The sequence below is a fragment of the Syngnathus leptorhynchus genome, unplaced genomic scaffold, assembly GCF_054491065.1.
Source record: "Syngnathus leptorhynchus isolate UIUO unplaced genomic scaffold, UIUO_Slep HiC_scaffold_95, whole genome shotgun sequence".
Classification (NCBI taxonomy): domain Eukaryota; kingdom Metazoa; phylum Chordata; class Actinopteri; order Syngnathiformes; family Syngnathidae; genus Syngnathus; species Syngnathus leptorhynchus.
The window spans coordinates 270,372-287,500 of record NW_028232062.1 but is presented as its reverse complement, the minus strand read 5'-3'; positions in this window follow the sequence as shown (position 1 = coordinate 287,500).

Below are 17,129 nucleotides of genomic sequence, written 5' to 3'. Positions count from 1 at the left end.
CGAGCAGACGGGCGCCGCGAGGCGGACCGTCCGGGGCGACTCTCGGCCTGTGTTTTCGGAGCCGGCCGGGCATCACGCTCCCTCCTTGGATGGACAACATTCGTAGTTGACACTTTGTGTCATTTTATCCGAGCAGACGGGCGCCGCGAGGCGACCGTCCGGGGCGACTCTCGGCCTGTGTTTAAGGAGCCGGCCGGGCATCACGCTCCTTCCTTGGATGGACAACATTCGTAGTTGACACTTTGTGTCATTTTATCCGAGCGGGCGGGCGCCGCGAGGCGGACCGTCCGGGGCGACTCTCGGCCTGTGTTTAAGGAGCCGGCCGGGCATCACGCTCCTTCCTTGGATGGACAACATTCGCAGTTGACACTTTGTGTCATTTTATCCGAGCAGACGGGCGCCGCGAGGCGGACCGTCCGGGGCGACTCTCGGCCTGTGTTTTCGGAGCCGGCCGGGCATCACGCTCCCTCCTTGGATGGACAACATTCGTAGTTGACACTTTGTGTCATTTTATCCGAGCAGACGGGCGCCGCGAGGCGGACCGTCCGGGGCGACTCTCGGCCTGTGTTTAAGGAGCCGGCCGGGCATCACGCTCCTTCCTTGGATGGACAACATTCGTAGTTGACACTTTGTGTCATTTTATCCGAGCGGGCGGGCGCCGCGAGGCGGACCGTCCGGGGCGACTCTCGGCCTGTGTTTAAGGAGCCGGCCGGGCATCACGCTCCTTCCTTGGATGGACAACATTCGCAGTTGACACTTTGTGTCATTTTATCCGAGCAGACGGGCGCCGCGAGGCGGACCGTCCGGGGCGACTCTCGGCCTGTGTTTAAGGAGCCGGCCGGGCATCACGCTCCTTCCTTGGATGGACAACATTCGCAGTTGACACTTTGTGTCATTTTATCCGAGCAGACGGGCGCCGCGAGGCGGACCGTCCGGGGCGACTCTCGGCCTGTGTTTAAGGAGCCGGCCGGGCCTCAAGCTCCCTCCTTGGATGGACAACATTCGTAGTTGACACTTTGTGTCATTTTATCCGAGCGGGCGGGCGCCGCGAGGCGGACCGTCCGGGGCGACTCTCGGCCTGTGTTTAAGGAGCCGGCCGGGCATCACGCTCCTTCCTTGGATGGACAACATTCGCAGTTGACACTTTGTGTCATTTTATCCGAGCAGACGGGCGCCGCGAGGCGGACCGTCCGGGGCGACTCTCGGCCTGTGTTTTCGGAGCCGGCCGGGCATCACGCTCCCTCCTTGGATGGACAACATTCGTAGTTGACACTTTGTGTCATTTTATCCGAGCAGACGGGCGCCGCGAGGCGGACCGTCCGGGGCGACTCTCGGCCTGTGTTTAAGGAGCCGGCCGGGCATCACGCTCCTTCCTTGGATGGACAACATTCGCAGTTGACACTTTGTGTCATTTTGTTCGGCCTGTGTTTAAGGAGGCGGCCGTCCTCCACTCGGTCCGTGTTTAAGGAGCGACACTCGCGCTCCGGTTCGGCCTGTATTTAGGGAGGCGGCCGTCCTCCGCTTGGTCTGTGTTAAGGGCGACACTCTGTCCATGTTTGAGGAGCCTGGCCCTGACGCTCCTCTCCGGCCTGTGTTTAAGGAGGCGGCCGTCCTCCCCTTGGTCCGTGTTAAGGGCGACACTCGGTCCATGTTTGAGGAGCCTGGCCCTGACGCTCCTCTCCGGCCTGTGTTTAAGGAGGCGGCCGTCCTCCCCTTGGTCCGTGTTAAGGGCGACACTCGGTCCATGTTTGAGGAGCCTGGCCCTGACGCTCCTCTCCGGCCTGTGTTTAAGGAGGCGGCCGTCCTCCCCTTGGTCTGTTTTAAGGGCGACACTCGGTCCATGTTTGAGGAGCCTGGCCCTGACGCTCCTCTCCGGCCTGTGTTTAAGGAGGCGGCCGTCCTCCCCTTGGTCCGTGTTAAGGGCGACACTCGGTCCATGTTTGAGGAGCCTGGCCCTGACGCTCCTCTCCGGCCTGTGTTTAAGGAGGCGGCCGTCCTCCCCTTGGTCCGTGTTAAGGGCGACACTCGGTCCATGTTTGAGGAGCCTGGCCCTGACGCTCCTCTCCGGCCTGTGTTTAAGGAGGCGGCCGTCCTCCCCTTGGTCTGTGTTAAGGGCGACACTCGGTCCATGTTTGAGGAGCCTGGCCCTGACGCTCCTCTCCGGCCTGTGTTTAAGGAGGCGGCCGTCCTCCCCTTGGTCTGTGTTAAGGGCGACACTCGGTCCATGTTTGAGGAGCCTGGCCCTGACGCTCCTCTCCGGCCTGTGTTTAAGGAGGCGGCCGTCCTCCCCTTGGTCTGTGTTAAGGGCGACACTCGGTCCATGTTTGAGGAGCCTGGCCCTGACGCTCCTCTCCGGCCTGTGTTTAAGGAGGCGGCCGTCCTCCCCTTGGTCTGTGTTAAGGGCGACACTCGGTCCGTGTTTAAGGAGCGGCCCTCGCGCTCCGGTTCGGCCTGTATTTAGGGAGGCGGCCGTCCTCCGCTTGGTCTGTGTTAAGGGCGACACTCGGTCCGTGTTTAAGGAGCCGGCCCTGACGCTCCTCTTCGGCCTGTGTTTAAGGAGGCGGCCGTCCTCCACTTCCTTCCATGCACCACCACATTCGCAGTTGACACTTTGCCATTTTTTCAGAGAGGTGACACTTAGTCGTTTTTTCGAAAGTTGACACTTAGTCGTTTTTTCGAAAGTTGACACTTTGCCGTTTTTTCAGAGAGGCGACACTTAGCCGTTTTTTCGAAAGTTGACACTTAGCCGTTTTTTCGAAAGTTGACACTTAGCCGTTTTTTCGAAAGTTGACACTTAGCCGTTTTTTCGAAAGTTGACACTTAGTCACTTTTTCGCCACAGTGACACCTCCAGCGCGTGCCACGGCGCTTTTCAGGTCTTCTATCCGACCTTGTGCTGTCGAGGACGGCGTGTCCGACGCCGTGGGGAGACCAGCACCATCTCCTCCATACTCGTAAACGGGGTGCTTTGGAAAACGGGGGGAAAGTCGATGAGTACACTGACTACTGGGACCATTTCATTGTACTCTGGCGCACCTGAAGACCAAAAAAGGTACTGCACCTTAGCCCGGGTACCTCACCCCCTGGTACCTCGAGGAGAACTTAGAAAAATTTCGACAAATTTTTGGTGAGCTCCAGGGAGAGAGGCTGATTTTTCGCTTTTTGAGGCCGACCGCCGAACCGGCGCGGGGCGGACTCACAAGCCCCGCAGAGCCGTGGGCACTTAGTCGTTTTTTCAGAGAGGCGACACTTAGTCGTTTTTTCAGAGGCGACACTTAGTCGTTTTTTCGAAAGTTGACACTTAGCCGTTTTTTCGAAAGTCGACACTTAGCCGTTTTTTTGGAAAGTTGACACTTAGTCGTTTTTTCGAAAGTTGACACTTAGTCGTTTTTTCGCCACAATTGGCTCTGAGCTCCAGGGGGAGAGCCTGGTTTTGCCTTATTTCAGGCCGGCTGGGGAACCGGCGCGGGTCGGATGCACGAGCCCGGCAGAGCCGTGGGCACTTAGAAAAATTTCGCCGATTAAGCTGGGACCTCCAGGCGGAGACCGGCATTCCTCGTCCTCGGGGTTCGACCCAGGAACCGGCGCTGGGCAGACGCCGTAGCCACGCAGAGCCGTGGGCACTTATAAAATATTCGCCAAGTTGGCTCTGAGCTCCAGGCGGAGAGGCTGGTTTTGCCTTATTTCAGGCCGGCTGGGGAACCGGCGCGGGTCGGATGCACGAGCCCGCAGAGCCGTGGGCACTTTGCCATTTTCTCAGAGTCGACACTTAGTCGTTTTTTCAGAGAGGCGACACTCTGTCGTTTTTTCGAAAGTTGACACTTTGCCGTTTTTTCAGAGAGGCGACACTTAGCCGTTTTTTCGAAAGTTGACACTTAGCCGTTTTTTCGAAAGTCGACACTTAGCCGTTTTTTCAGAGATGTGACACTTTGCCGTTTTTTCGAAAGTCGACACTTAGCCGTTTTTTCAGAGATGTGACACTTAGAAACTTTTTGCCAAGTTGGCTGTGAGCTCCAGGAGGAGACCGTTATTTTTCGTCATTCGAGGCCGACTGCGGAACCGGCGCTGGGCGGACGCCAAAGCTCGGCAGGGCCGTGGGCACTTAGAAACTTTTTGCCAAGTTGGCTGTGAGCTCCAGGAGGAGACCGTTATTTTTCGTCATTCGAGGCCGACTGCGGAACCGGCGCTGGGCGGACGCCAAAGCTCGGCAGGGCCGTGGGCACTTAGAAACTTTTTGCCAAGTTGGCTGTGAGCTCCAGGAGGAGACCGTTATTTTTCGTCATTCGAGGCCGACTGCGGAACCGGCGCTGGGCGGACGCCAAAGCTCGGCAGGGCCGTGGGCACTTAGAAACTTTTTGCCAAGTTGGCTGTGAGCTCCAGGAGGAGACCGTTATTTTTCGTCATTCGAGGCCGACTGCGGAACCGGCGCTGGGCGGACGCCAAAGCTCGGCAGGGCCGTGGGCACTTAGAAACTTTTTGCCAAGTTGGCTGTGAGCTCCAGGAGGAGACCGTTATTTTTCGTCATTCGAGGCCGACTGCGGAACCGGCGCTGGGCGGACGCCAAAGCTCGGCAGGGCCGTGGGCACTTAGAAACTTTTTGCCAAGTTGGCTGTGAGCTCCAGGAGGAGACCGTTATTTTTCGTCATTCGAGGCCGACTGCGGAACCGGCGCTGGGCGGACGCCAAAGCTCGGCAGGGCCGTGGGCACTTAGAAACTTTTTGCCAAGTTGGCTGTGAGCTCCAGGAGGAGACCGTTATTTTTCGTCATTCGAGGCCGACTGCGGAACCGGCGCTGGGCGGACGCCAAAGCTCGGCAGGGCCGTGGGCACTTAGAAACTTTTTGCCAAGTTGGCTGTGAGCTCCAGGAGGAGACCGTTATTTTTCGTCATTCGAGGCCGACTGCGGAACCGGCGCTGGGCGGACGCCAAAGCTCGGCAGGGCCGTGGGCACTTAGAAACTTTTTGCCAAGTTGGCTGTGAGCTCCAGGAGGAGACCGTTATTTTTCGTCATTCGAGGCCGACTGCGGAACCGGCGCTGGGCGGACGCCAAAGCTCGGCAGGGCCGTGGGCACTTAGAAACTTTTTGCCAAGTTGGCTGTGAGCTCCAGGAGGAGACCGTTATTTTTCGTCATTCGAGGCCGACTGCGGAACCGGCGCTGGGCGGACGCCAAAGCTCGGCAGGGCCGTGGGCACTTAGAAACTTTTTGCCAAGTTGGCTGTGAGCTCCAGGAGGAGACCGTTATTTTTCGTCATTCGAGGCCGACTGCGGAACCGGCGCTGGGCGGACGCCAAAGCTCGGCAGGGCCGTGGGCACTTAGAAACTTTTTGCCAAGTTGGCTGTGAGCTCCAGGAGGAGACCGTCATTTTTCGTCATTCGAGGCCGACTGCGGCACCGGCGCTGAGCGGACGCCAAAGCTCGGCAGGGCCGTGGGCACTTAGAAACTTTTTGCCAAGTTGGCTGTGAGCTCCAGGAGGAGACCGTCATTTTTCGTCATTCGAGGCCGACTGCGGCACCGGCGCTGGGCGGACGCCAAAGCTCGGCAGGGCCGTGGGCACTTAGAAACTTTTTGCCAAGTTGGCTGTGAGCTCCAGGAGGAGACCGTTATTTTTCGTCATTCTAGGCCGGCTGCAGAACCGGCGCGGGTCGGATGCACGAGCCCGCAGAGCCGTGGGCACTTTGCCACTTTTTCGCCACAATTGGCTGTGAGCTCCAGGAGGAGACCGTTATTTTTCGTCATTCTAGGCCGGTTGCAGAACCGGCGCGGCTCGGATGCACGAGCCCGCAGAGCCGTGGGCACTTAGAAAATTTTCAGAGAGGCGACACTTTGCCATTTTTTCAGAGAGGTGACACTTAGTCGTTTTTTCGAAAGTTGACACTTAGCCGTTTTTTCGAAAGTTGACACTTAGTCGTTTTTTCGAAAGTTGACACTTAGTCGTTTTTTCGCCAAAGTGCCCACCTCCAGCGCGTGCCACGGCGCTTTCCAGGTCTTCTATCCGACCTTGTGCTGTCGAGGACGGCGTGTCCGACGCCGTGGGGAGACCAGCACCATCTCCTCCATACTCGTAAACGAGGTGCTTTGGAAAACGGGGGGAAAGTCGATGAGTACACTGACTACTGGGACCATTTCATTGTACTCTGGCGCACCTGAAGACCAAAAAAGGTACTGCACCTTAGCCCGGGTACCTCACCCCCTGGTACCTCGAGGAGAACTTAGAAAAATTTCGACAAATTTTTGGTGAGCTCCAGGGAGAGAGGCTGATTTTTTGCTTTTTGAGGCCGACCGCCGAACCGGCGCGGGGCGGACTCACAAGCCCCGCAGAGCCGTGGGCACTTAGTCGTTTTTTCGAAAGTTGACACTTAGCCGTTTTTTCGAAAGTTGACACTTAGCCGTTTTTTCGAAAGTCGACACTTAGCCGTTTTTTCGAAAGTTGACACTTAGTCGTTTTTTCGCCGATTTTGCTGGGACCTCCAGGCGAGGACCGGCGTTTTTCGTCTTCCGGGTCCGACCCGGGAACCAGCGCCGAGCGGACACATTCGCTCGCTAGTGCCGTTGGCACTTAGAAAATTTTTCGTTTGTCATGAGCTCCGGGCGGAGACCGGCGTTTTTCGTCTTCCGGGTTCGACCCGGGAACCAGCGCCGAGCGGACACATTCGCTCGCTAGTGCCGTTGGCACTTAGAAAATTTTTCGTTTGTCATGAGCTCCGGGCGGAGACCGGCGTTTTTCGTCTTCCGGGTCCGACCCGGGAACCAGCGCCGAGCGGACACATTCGCTCGCTAGTGCCGTTGGCACTTAGAAAATTTTTCGTTTGTCATGAGCTCCGGGCGGAGACCGGCGTTTTTCGTCTTCCGGGTTCGACCCGGGAACCAGCGCCGAGCGGACACATTCGCTCGCTAGTGCCGTTGGCACTTAGAAAATTTTTCGTTTGTCATGAGCTCCGGGCGGAGAGCGGCGTTTTTCGTCTTCCGGGTTTGACCCGGGAACCAGCGCCGAGCGGACACATTCGCTCGCTAGTGCCGTTGGCACTTAGAAAATTTTTCGTTTGTCATGAGCTCCGGGCGAGGACCGGCGTTTTTCGTCTTCCGGGTTCGACCCGGGAACCAGCGCCGAGCGGACACATTCGCTCGCTAGTGCCGTTGGCACTTAGAAAATTTTTCGTTTGTCATGAGCTCCGGGCGGAGAGCGGCGTTTTTCGTCTTCCGGGTTCGACCCGGGAACCAGCGCCGAGCGGACACATTCGCTCGCTAGTGCCGTTGGCACTTAGAAAATTTTTCGTTTGTCATGAGCTCCGGGCGGAGACCGGCGTTTTTCGTCTTCCGGGTTCGACCCGGGAACCAGCGCCGAGCGGACACATTCGCTCGCTAGTGCCGTTGGCACTTAGAAAATTTTTCGTTTGTCATGAGCTCCGGGCGAGGACCGGCGTTTTTCGTCTTCCGGGTTCGACCCGGGAACCAGCGCCGAGCGGACACATTCGCTCGCTAGTGCCGTTGGCACTTAGAAAATTTTTCGTTTGTCATGAGCTCCGGGCGAGGACCGGCGTTTTTCGTCTTCCGGGTTCGACCCGGGAACCAGCGCCGAGCGGACACATTCGCTCGCTAGTGCCGTTGGCACTTAGAAAATTTTTCGTTTGTCATGAGCTCCGGGCGGAGACCGGCATTTTTCGTCATTCGAGGCCGACGGGGGAACCAGCCGGAGCGGACACGTTTGCTCGGAAGAGCCGTTGGCACTTAGAAAAAATTCCGTGTCTCGTGAGCTCCAGGGGGGACAGGCTGGTTTTATTCATCCGTAGCCGACATGGGAACCAGCGCGGAGCGGATTGGTGTTGCGCTGCCATATACCTCATCTCTCTCAGGAGTCCCCCCCTTATACGTGCCGATGGTGTTTTGGAAAACGGGGGGTAACTGGATGAGTACACTGACTAGGGGGACCAGTACACTAGCGAGTGGGACCAGTACACTGACTAGTGGGACCAACACACTATGAGCGCCTGGTACCTAAAATGGAAGTATAGAGGCCGAATTTCGGGCAAGATCACGCCGTGTTAGGCTTCCAGGACCTCGGCTAAGCAATTTTAACGGGTCGCCCGGTTCTTTTTTTGATCCAGCCCGGTTCTTTTTTTATCCAGCCTGGTTCTTTTTACACTTCCAGCTGGAGCTCGGGAGCGGCTTTTTGCACAAGATCACGCCGTGTTAGGCTTCCAGGACCTCGGCTAAGCAATTTTAACGGGTCGCCCGGTTCTTTTTTGATCCAGCCCGGTTCTTTTTCCACTTCCAGCTGGAGCTCAGCAGCGGCTTTTTGCACAAGATCACGCCGGGTTAGGCTTCCAGGACCTCGGCTAAGCACTTCTAACGGGTCGCCCGGTTCTTTTTTTGAACCAGCCCGGTTCTTTTTACACTTCCAGCTGGAGCTCAGCAGCGGCTTTTTGCACAAGATCACGCCGGGTTAGGGTTCCAGGACCTCGGCTAAGCAATTTCAACGGGCCGCCCGGTTCTTTTTTTGATCCAGCCCGGTTCTTTTTCCACTTCCAGCTGGAGCTCAGCAGCGGCTTTTTGCACAAGATCACGCCGGGTTAGGCTTCCAGGACCTCGGCTAAGCACTTGTAACGGGCCCTGGTCCACCCCTGCCAGCGCATTTCAAAACTTGGCATTAATTTCGACCTAAGAGACGAAGTCTGATTTTTTTCTACCACTTGGGCGGCCTTTTTGCACCCAGAACACCCGCACCGGCACCATAAATTCGAAGGGTGCCGAGTGCGTCGGCGCAGATTCTGCGACGGAGTGACACTTCCCTCTTGTGGACATTCGGCGGTAGGTGAAATGCGCACTCGGTCTTCTCTTTTCTTTTCCTTCCAGTGAAACTTTGGCAACATTCTGCGAGCTGCTGGCTTCCAGAACCTCGGCCAAGCAGGTGGAGGATTTTTTTCCACTTCCAGCTGGAGGTGAGGAGGGACTTTTTGGGCAAGATCACGCCGACTTAGCAAGCAAGGTGGAAGTGCCAGCATGCTCCGTGGCTGGAAGTGTGGATGTGCCAGCACCCTCCCTGCCTATGGAAGTGTGGAGCTCCAGCACCCTCCCTGCCTATGGAAGTGTGGAGCTCCAGCACCCTCCCTGCCTATGGAAGTGTGGAGCTCCAGCACCCTCCCTGCCTACGGAAGTGTGGAGCTCCAGCACCCTCCCTGCCTACGGAAGTGTGGAGCTCCAGCACCCTCCCTGCCTACGGAAGTGTGGAGCTCCAGCACCCTCCCTGCCTATGGAAGTGTGGAGCTCCAGCACCCTCCGTGCCTATGGAAGTGTGGAGCTCCAGCACTCTCCCTGCCTATGGAAGTGTGGAGCTCCAGCACCCTCCCTGCCTATGGAAGTGTGGAGCTCCAGCACCCTCCCTGCCTATGGAAGTGTGGAGCTCCAGCACCCTCCCTGCCTATGGAAGTGTGGAGCTCCAGCACCCTCCCTGCCTACGGAAGTGTGGAGCTCCAGCACCCTCCCTGCCTATGGAAGTGTGGAGCTCCAGCACCCTCCGTGCCTATGGAAGTGTGGAGCTCCAGCACTCTCCCTGCCTATGGAAGTGTGGAGCTCCAGCACCCTCCCTGCCTATGGAAGTGTGGAGCTCCAGCACCCTCCCTGCCTATGGAAGTGTGGAGCTCCAGCACCCTCCCTGCCTATGGAAGTGTGGAGCTCCAGCACCCTCCCTGCCTACGGAAGTGTGGAGCTCCAGCACCCTCCCTGCCTATGGAAGTGTGGAGCTCCAGCACCCTCCCTGCCTACGGAAGTGTGGAGCTCCAGCACCCTCCCTGCCTATGGAAGTGTGGAGCTCCAGCACCCTCCCTGCCTATGGAAGTGTGGAGCTCCAGCACCCTCCCTGCCTATGGAAGTGTGGAGCTCCAGCACCCTCCCTGCCTATGGAAGTGTGGAGCTCCAGCACCCTCCCTGCCTATGGAAGTGTGGAGCTCCAGCACCCTCCCTGCCTATGGAAGTGTGGAGCTCCAGCACCCTCCCTGCCTACGGAAGTGTGGAGCTCCAGCACCCTCCCTGCCTATGGAAGTGTGGAGCTCCAGCACCCTCCCTGCCTATGGAAGTGTGGAGCTCCAGCACCCTCCCTGCCTATGGAAGTGTGGAGCTCCAGCACCCTCCCTGCCTATGGAAGTGTGGAGCTCCAGCACCCTCCCTGCCTATGGAAGTGTGGAGCTCCAGCACCCTCCCTGCCTATGGAAGTGTGGAGCTCCAGCACCCTCCCTGCCTATGGAAGTGTGGAGCTCCAGCACCCTCCCTGCCTATGGAAGTGTGGAGCTCCAGCACCCTCCCTGCCTATGGAAGTGTGGAGCTCCAGCACCCTCCCTGCCTATGGAAGTGTGGAGCTCCAGCACCCTCCCTGCCTATGGAAGTGTGGAGCTCCAGCACCCTCCCTGCCTATGGAAGTGTGGAGCTCCAGCACCCTCCCTGCCTATGGAAGTGTGGAGCTCCAGCACCCTCCCTGCCTATGGAAGTGTGGAGCTCCAGCACCCCCCGTGGCTATGGAAGTGTGGAGCTCCAGCACCCTCCGTGCCTGGAGCTATGGAGCTATGGAAGTATGGAGCTATGGATCTATGGAAGTATGGAGCTATGGAGCTATGGAAGTATGGAAGTATGGAGCTATGGAGCTATGGAAGTATGGAAGTATGGAGCTATGGAGCTATGGAAGTATGGAGCTATGGAGCTCTGGAGCTATGGAAGTATGGAGCTATGGAGCTATGGAGCTATGGAGCTATGGAGCTATGGAAGTATGGAGCTATGGAAGTATGGAGCTATGGAGCTCTGGGGCTATGGAGCTCTGGAGCTATGGAAGTATGGAGCTATGGAGCTATGGAGCTATGGAGCTATGGAGCCACCAGCCAGCACCCTCCGTGGCTCAACCACGCCGGCGCAGAGTTCCAGCCGCTCGGCTTCACTCTCTCACAAGCCCCGCCTGGAGCTCCCCAGCCCGCCCCTGGTACCTCAACTACCGAGGCCAGCCGCTCAACCAGGCCGGCCCAGAGTTCCAGCCGCTCGGATAAGCTCTGTCACTCTCCCGCTAAGCAGCCACCGGTAACGGGGAAATGTCGCCCCCTTGTGGACACGCCCTTGTAAATGAATGGGCTTTCGCACTTAGTGCAATTTTCGCCAGCTCCGTGGTTGCAAGTATGGAGCTATGGAGCTATGGAGCCACCAGACAGGCTGGAGCTCTGGAGCTATGGAAGTATGGAGCTCTGGAGCTATGGAGCTCTGGGGCAATTTTAACGGGTCGCCCGGTTCTTTTTTGATCCAGCCCGGTTCTTTTTTTATCCAGCCCGGTTCTTTTTTTGATCCAGCCCGGTTCTTTTTACACTTCCAGCTGGAGCTCGGGAGCGGCTTTTTGCACAAGAACACGCCGTGTAAGGCTTCCAGGACCTCGGCTAAGCAATTTTAACGGGTCGCCCGGTTCTTTTTTGAACCAGCCCGGTTCTTTTTTTGATCCAGCCCGGTTCTTTTTAAACTTCCAGCTGGAGCTCGGGAGCGGCTTTTTGCACAAGAACACGCCGTGTTAGGCTTCCAGGACCTCGGCTAAGCAATTTTAACGGGTCGCCCGGTTCTTTTTTGATCCAGCCCGGTTCTTTTTTTTATCCAGCCCGGTTCTTTTTACACTTCCAGCTGGAGCTCGGGAGCGGCTTTTTGCACAAGAACACGCCGTGTTAGGCTTCCAGGACCTCGGCTAAGCAATTTTAACGGGTCGCCCGGTTCTTTTTTGAACCAGCCCGGTTCTTTTTTTTATCCAGCCCGGTTCTTTTTACACTTCCAGCTGGAGCTCGGGAGCGGCTTTTTGCACAAGAACACGCCGTGTAAGGCTTCCAGGACCTCGGCTAAGCAATTTTAACGGGTCGCCCGGTTCTTTTTTGAACCAGCCCGGTTCTTTTTTTTATCCAGCCCGGTTCTTTTTAAACTTCCAGCTGGAGCTCGGGAGCGGCTTTTTGCACAAGATCACGCCGGGTTAGGCTTCCAGGACCTCGGCTAAGCAATTTTAACGGGTCGCCCGGTTCTTTTTTGATCCAGCCCGGTTCTTTTTTTTATCCAGCCTGGTTCTTTTTACACTTCCAGCTGGAGCTCGGGAGCGGCTTTTTGCACAAGATCACGCCGTGTTAGGCTTCCAGGACCTCGGCTAAGCAATTTTAACGGGTCGCCCGGTTCTTTTTTGATCCAGCCCGGTTCTTTTTCCACTTCCAGCTGGAGCTCAGCAGCGGCTTTTTGCACAAGATCACGCCGGGTTAGGCTTCCAGGACCTCGGCTAAGCACTTCTAACGGGTCGCCCGGTTCTTTTTTTGAACCAGCCCGGTTCTTTTTACACTTCCAGCTGGAGCTCAGCAGCGGCTTTTTGCACAAGATCACGCCGGGTTAGGGTTCCAGGACCTCGGCTAAGCAATTTCAACGGGCCGCCCGGTTCTTTTTTTGATCCAGCCCGGTTCTTTTTCCACTTCCAGCTGGAGCTCAGCAGCGGCTTTTTGCACAAGATCACGCCGGGTTAGGCTTCCAGGACCTCGGCTAAGCACTTGTAACGGGCCCTGGTCCACCCCTGCCAGCGCATTTCAAAACTTGGCATTAATTTCGACCTAAGAGACGAAGTCTGATTTTTTTCTACCACTTGGGCGGCCTTTTTGCACCCAGAACACCCGCACCGGCACCATAAATTCGAAGGGTGCCGAGTGCGTCGGCGCAGATTCTGCGACGGAGTGACACTTCCCTCTTGTGGACATTCGGCGGTAGGTGAAATGCGCACTCGGTCTTCTCTTTTCTTTTCCTTCCAGTGAAACTTTGGCAACATTCTGCGAGCTGCTGGCTTCCAGAACCTCGGCCAAGCAGGTGGAGGATTTTTTTCCACTTCCAGCTGGAGGTGAGGAGGGACTTTTTGGGCAAGATCACGCCGACTTAGCAAGCAAGGTGGAAGTGCCAGCATGCTCCGTGGCTGGAAGTGTGGATGTGCCAGCACCCTCCCTGCCTATGGAAGTGTGGAGCTCCAGCACCCTCCCTGCCTATGGAAGTGTGGAGCTCCAGCACCCTCCCTGCCTATGGAAGTGTGGAGCTCCAGCACCCTCCCTGCCTACGGAAGTGTGGAGCTCCAGCACCCTCCCTGCCTACGGAAGTGTGGAGCTCCAGCACCCTCCCTGCCTACGGAAGTGTGGAGCTCCAGCACCCTCCCTGCCTATGGAAGTGTGGAGCTCCAGCACCCTCCGTGCCTATGGAAGTGTGGAGCTCCAGCACTCTCCCTGCCTATGGAAGTGTGGAGCTCCAGCACCCTCCCTGCCTATGGAAGTGTGGAGCTCCAGCACCCTCCCTGCCTATGGAAGTGTGGAGCTCCAGCACCCTCCCTGCCTATGGAAGTGTGGAGCTCCAGCACCCTCCCTGCCTACGGAAGTGTGGAGCTCCAGCACCCTCCCTGCCTATGGAAGTGTGGAGCTCCAGCACCCTCCGTGCCTATGGAAGTGTGGAGCTCCAGCACTCTCCCTGCCTATGGAAGTGTGGAGCTCCAGCACCCTCCCTGCCTATGGAAGTGTGGAGCTCCAGCACCCTCCCTGCCTATGGAAGTGTGGAGCTCCAGCACCCTCCCTGCCTATGGAAGTGTGGAGCTCCAGCACCCTCCCTGCCTACGGAAGTGTGGAGCTCCAGCACCCTCCCTGCCTATGGAAGTGTGGAGCTCCAGCACCCTCCCTGCCTATGGAAGTGTGGAGCTCCAGCACCCTCCCTGCCTATGGAAGTGTGGAGCTCCAGCACCCTCCCTGCCTATGGAAGTGTGGAGCTCCAGCACCCTCCCTGCCTATGGAAGTGTGGAGCTCCAGCACCCTCCCTGCCTATGGAAGTGTGGAGCTCCAGCACCCTCCCTGCCTATGGAAGTGTGGAGCTCCAGCACCCTCCCTGCCTATGGAAGTGTGGAGCTCCAGCACCCTCCCTGCCTATGGAAGTGTGGAGCTCCAGCACCCTCCCTGCCTATGGAAGTGTGGAGCTCCAGCACCCTCCCTGCCTATGGAAGTGTGGAGCTCCAGCACCCTCCCTGCCTATGGAAGTGTGGAGCTCCAGCACCCTCCCTGCCTATGGAAGTGTGGAGCTCCAGCACCCTCCCTGCCTATGGAAGTGTGGAGCTCCAGCACCCTCCCTGCCTATGGAAGTGTGGAGCTCCAGCACCCTCCCTGCCTATGGAAGTGTGGAGCTCCAGCACCCTCCCTGCCTATGGAAGTGTGGAGCTCCAGCACCCTCCCTGCCTATGGAAGTGTGGAGCTCCAGCACCCTCCCTGCCTATGGAAGTGTGGAGCTCCAGCACCCCCCGTGGCTATGGAAGTGTGGAGCTCCAGCACCCTCCGTGCCTGGAGCTATGGAGCTATGGAAGTATGGAGCTATGGATCTATGGAAGTATGGAGCTATGGAGCTATGGAAGTATGGAAGTATGGAGCTATGGAGCTATGGAAGTATGGAAGTATGGAGCTATGGAGCTATGGAAGTATGGAGCTATGGAGCTCTGGAGCTATGGAAGTATGGAGCTATGGAGCTATGGAGCTATGGAGCTATGGAGCTATGGAAGTATGGAGCTATGGAAGTATGGAGCTATGGAGCTCTGGGGCTATGGAGCTCTGGAGCTATGGAAGTATGGAGCTATGGAGCTATGGAGCTATGGAGCTATGGAGCCACCAGCCAGCACCCTCCGTGGCTCAACCACGCCGGCGCAGAGTTCCAGCCGCTCGGCTTCACTCTCTCACAAGCCCCGCCTGGAGCTCCCCAGCCCGCCCCTGGTACCTCAACTACCGAGGCCAGCCGCTCAACCAGGCCGGCCCAGAGTTCCAGCCGCTCGGATAAGCTCTGTCACTCTCCCGCTAAGCAGCCACCGGTAACGGGGAAATGTCGCCCCCTTGTGGACACGCCCTTGTAAATGAATGGGCTTTCGCACTTAGTGCAATTTTCGCCAGCTCCGTGGTTGCAAGTATGGAGCTATGGAGCTATGGAGCCACCAGACAGGCTGGAGCTCTGGAGCTATGGAAGTATGGAGCTCTGGAGCTATGGAGCTCTGGGGCAATTTTAACGGGTCGCCCGGTTCTTTTTTGATCCAGCCCGGTTCTTTTTTTATCCAGCCCGGTTCTTTTTTTGATCCAGCCCGGTTCTTTTTACACTTCCAGCTGGAGCTCGGGAGCGGCTTTTTGCACAAGAACACGCCGTGTAAGGCTTCCAGGACCTCGGCTAAGCAATTTTAACGGGTCGCCCGGTTCTTTTTTGAACCAGCCCGGTTCTTTTTTTGATCCAGCCCGGTTCTTTTTAAACTTCCAGCTGGAGCTCGGGAGCGGCTTTTTGCACAAGAACACGCCGTGTTAGGCTTCCAGGACCTCGGCTAAGCAATTTTAACGGGTCGCCCGGTTCTTTTTTGATCCAGCCCGGTTCTTTTTTTTATCCAGCCCGGTTCTTTTTACACTTCCAGCTGGAGCTCGGGAGCGGCTTTTTGCACAAGAACACGCCGTGTTAGGCTTCCAGGACCTCGGCTAAGCAATTTTAACGGGTCGCCCGGTTCTTTTTTGAACCAGCCCGGTTCTTTTTTTTATCCAGCCCGGTTCTTTTTACACTTCCAGCTGGAGCTCGGGAGCGGCTTTTTGCACAAGAACACGCCGTGTAAGGCTTCCAGGACCTCGGCTAAGCAATTTTAACGGGTCGCCCGGTTCTTTTTTGAACCAGCCCGGTTCTTTTTTTTATCCAGCCCGGTTCTTTTTAAACTTCCAGCTGGAGCTCGGGAGCGGCTTTTTGCACAAGATCACGCCGGGTTAGGCTTCCAGGACCTCGGCTAAGCAATTTTAACGGGTCGCCCGGTTCTTTTTTGATCCAGCCCGGTTCTTTTTTTTATCCAGCCTGGTTCTTTTTACACTTCCAGCTGGAGCTCGGGAGCGGCTTTTTGCACAAGATCACGCCGTGTTAGGCTTCCAGGACCTCGGCTAAGCAATTTTAACGGGTCGCCCGGTTCTTTTTTGATCCAGCCCGGTTCTTTTTCCACTTCCAGCTGGAGCTCAGCAGCGGCTTTTTGCACAAGATCACGCCGGGTTAGGCTTCCAGGACCTCGGCTAAGCACTTCTAACGGGTCGCCCGGTTCTTTTTTTGAACCAGCCCGGTTCTTTTTACACTTCCAGCTGGAGCTCAGCAGCGGCTTTTTGCACAAGATCACGCCGGGTTAGGGTTCCAGGACCTCGGCTAAGCAATTTCAACGGGCCGCCCGGTTCTTTTTTTGATCCAGCCCGGTTCTTTTTCCACTTCCAGCTGGAGCTCAGCAGCGGCTTTTTGCACAAGATCACGCCGGGTTAGGCTTCCAGGACCTCGGCTAAGCACTTGTAACGGGCCCTGGTCCACCCCTGCCAGCGCATTTCAAAACTTGGCATTAATTTCGACCTAAGAGACGAAGTCTGATTTTTTTCTACCACTTGGGCGGCCTTTTTGCACCCAGAACACCCGCACCGGCACCATAAATTCGAAGGGTGCCGAGTGCGTCGGCGCAGATTCTGCGACGGAGTGACACTTCCCTCTTGTGGACATTCGGCGGTAGGTGAAATGCGCACTCGGTCTTCTCTTTTCTTTTCCTTCCAGTGAAACTTTGGCAACATTCTGCGAGCTGCTGGCTTCCAGAACCTCGGCCAAGCAGGTGGAGGATTTTTTTCCACTTCCAGCTGGAGGTGAGGAGGGACTTTTTGGGCAAGATCACGCCGACTTAGCAAGCAAGGTGGAAGTGCCAGCATGCTCCGTGGCTGGAAGTGTGGATGTGCCAGCACCCTCCCTGCCTATGGAAGTGTGGAGCTCCAGCACCCTCCCTGCCTATGGAAGTGTGGAGCTCCAGCACCCTCCCTGCCTATGGAAGTGTGGAGCTCCAGCACCCTCCCTGCCTACGGAAGTGTGGAGCTCCAGCACCCTCCCTGCCTACGGAAGTGTGGAGCTCCAGCACCCTCCCTGCCTACGGAAGTGTGGAGCTCCAGCACCCTCCCTGCCTATGGAAGTGTGGAGCTCCAGCACCCTCCGTGCCTATGGAAGTGTGGAGCTCCAGCACTCTCCCTGCCTATGGAAGTGTGGAGCTCCAGCACCCTCCCTGCCTATGGAAGTGTGGAGCTCCAGCACCCTCCCTGCCTATGGAAGTGTGGA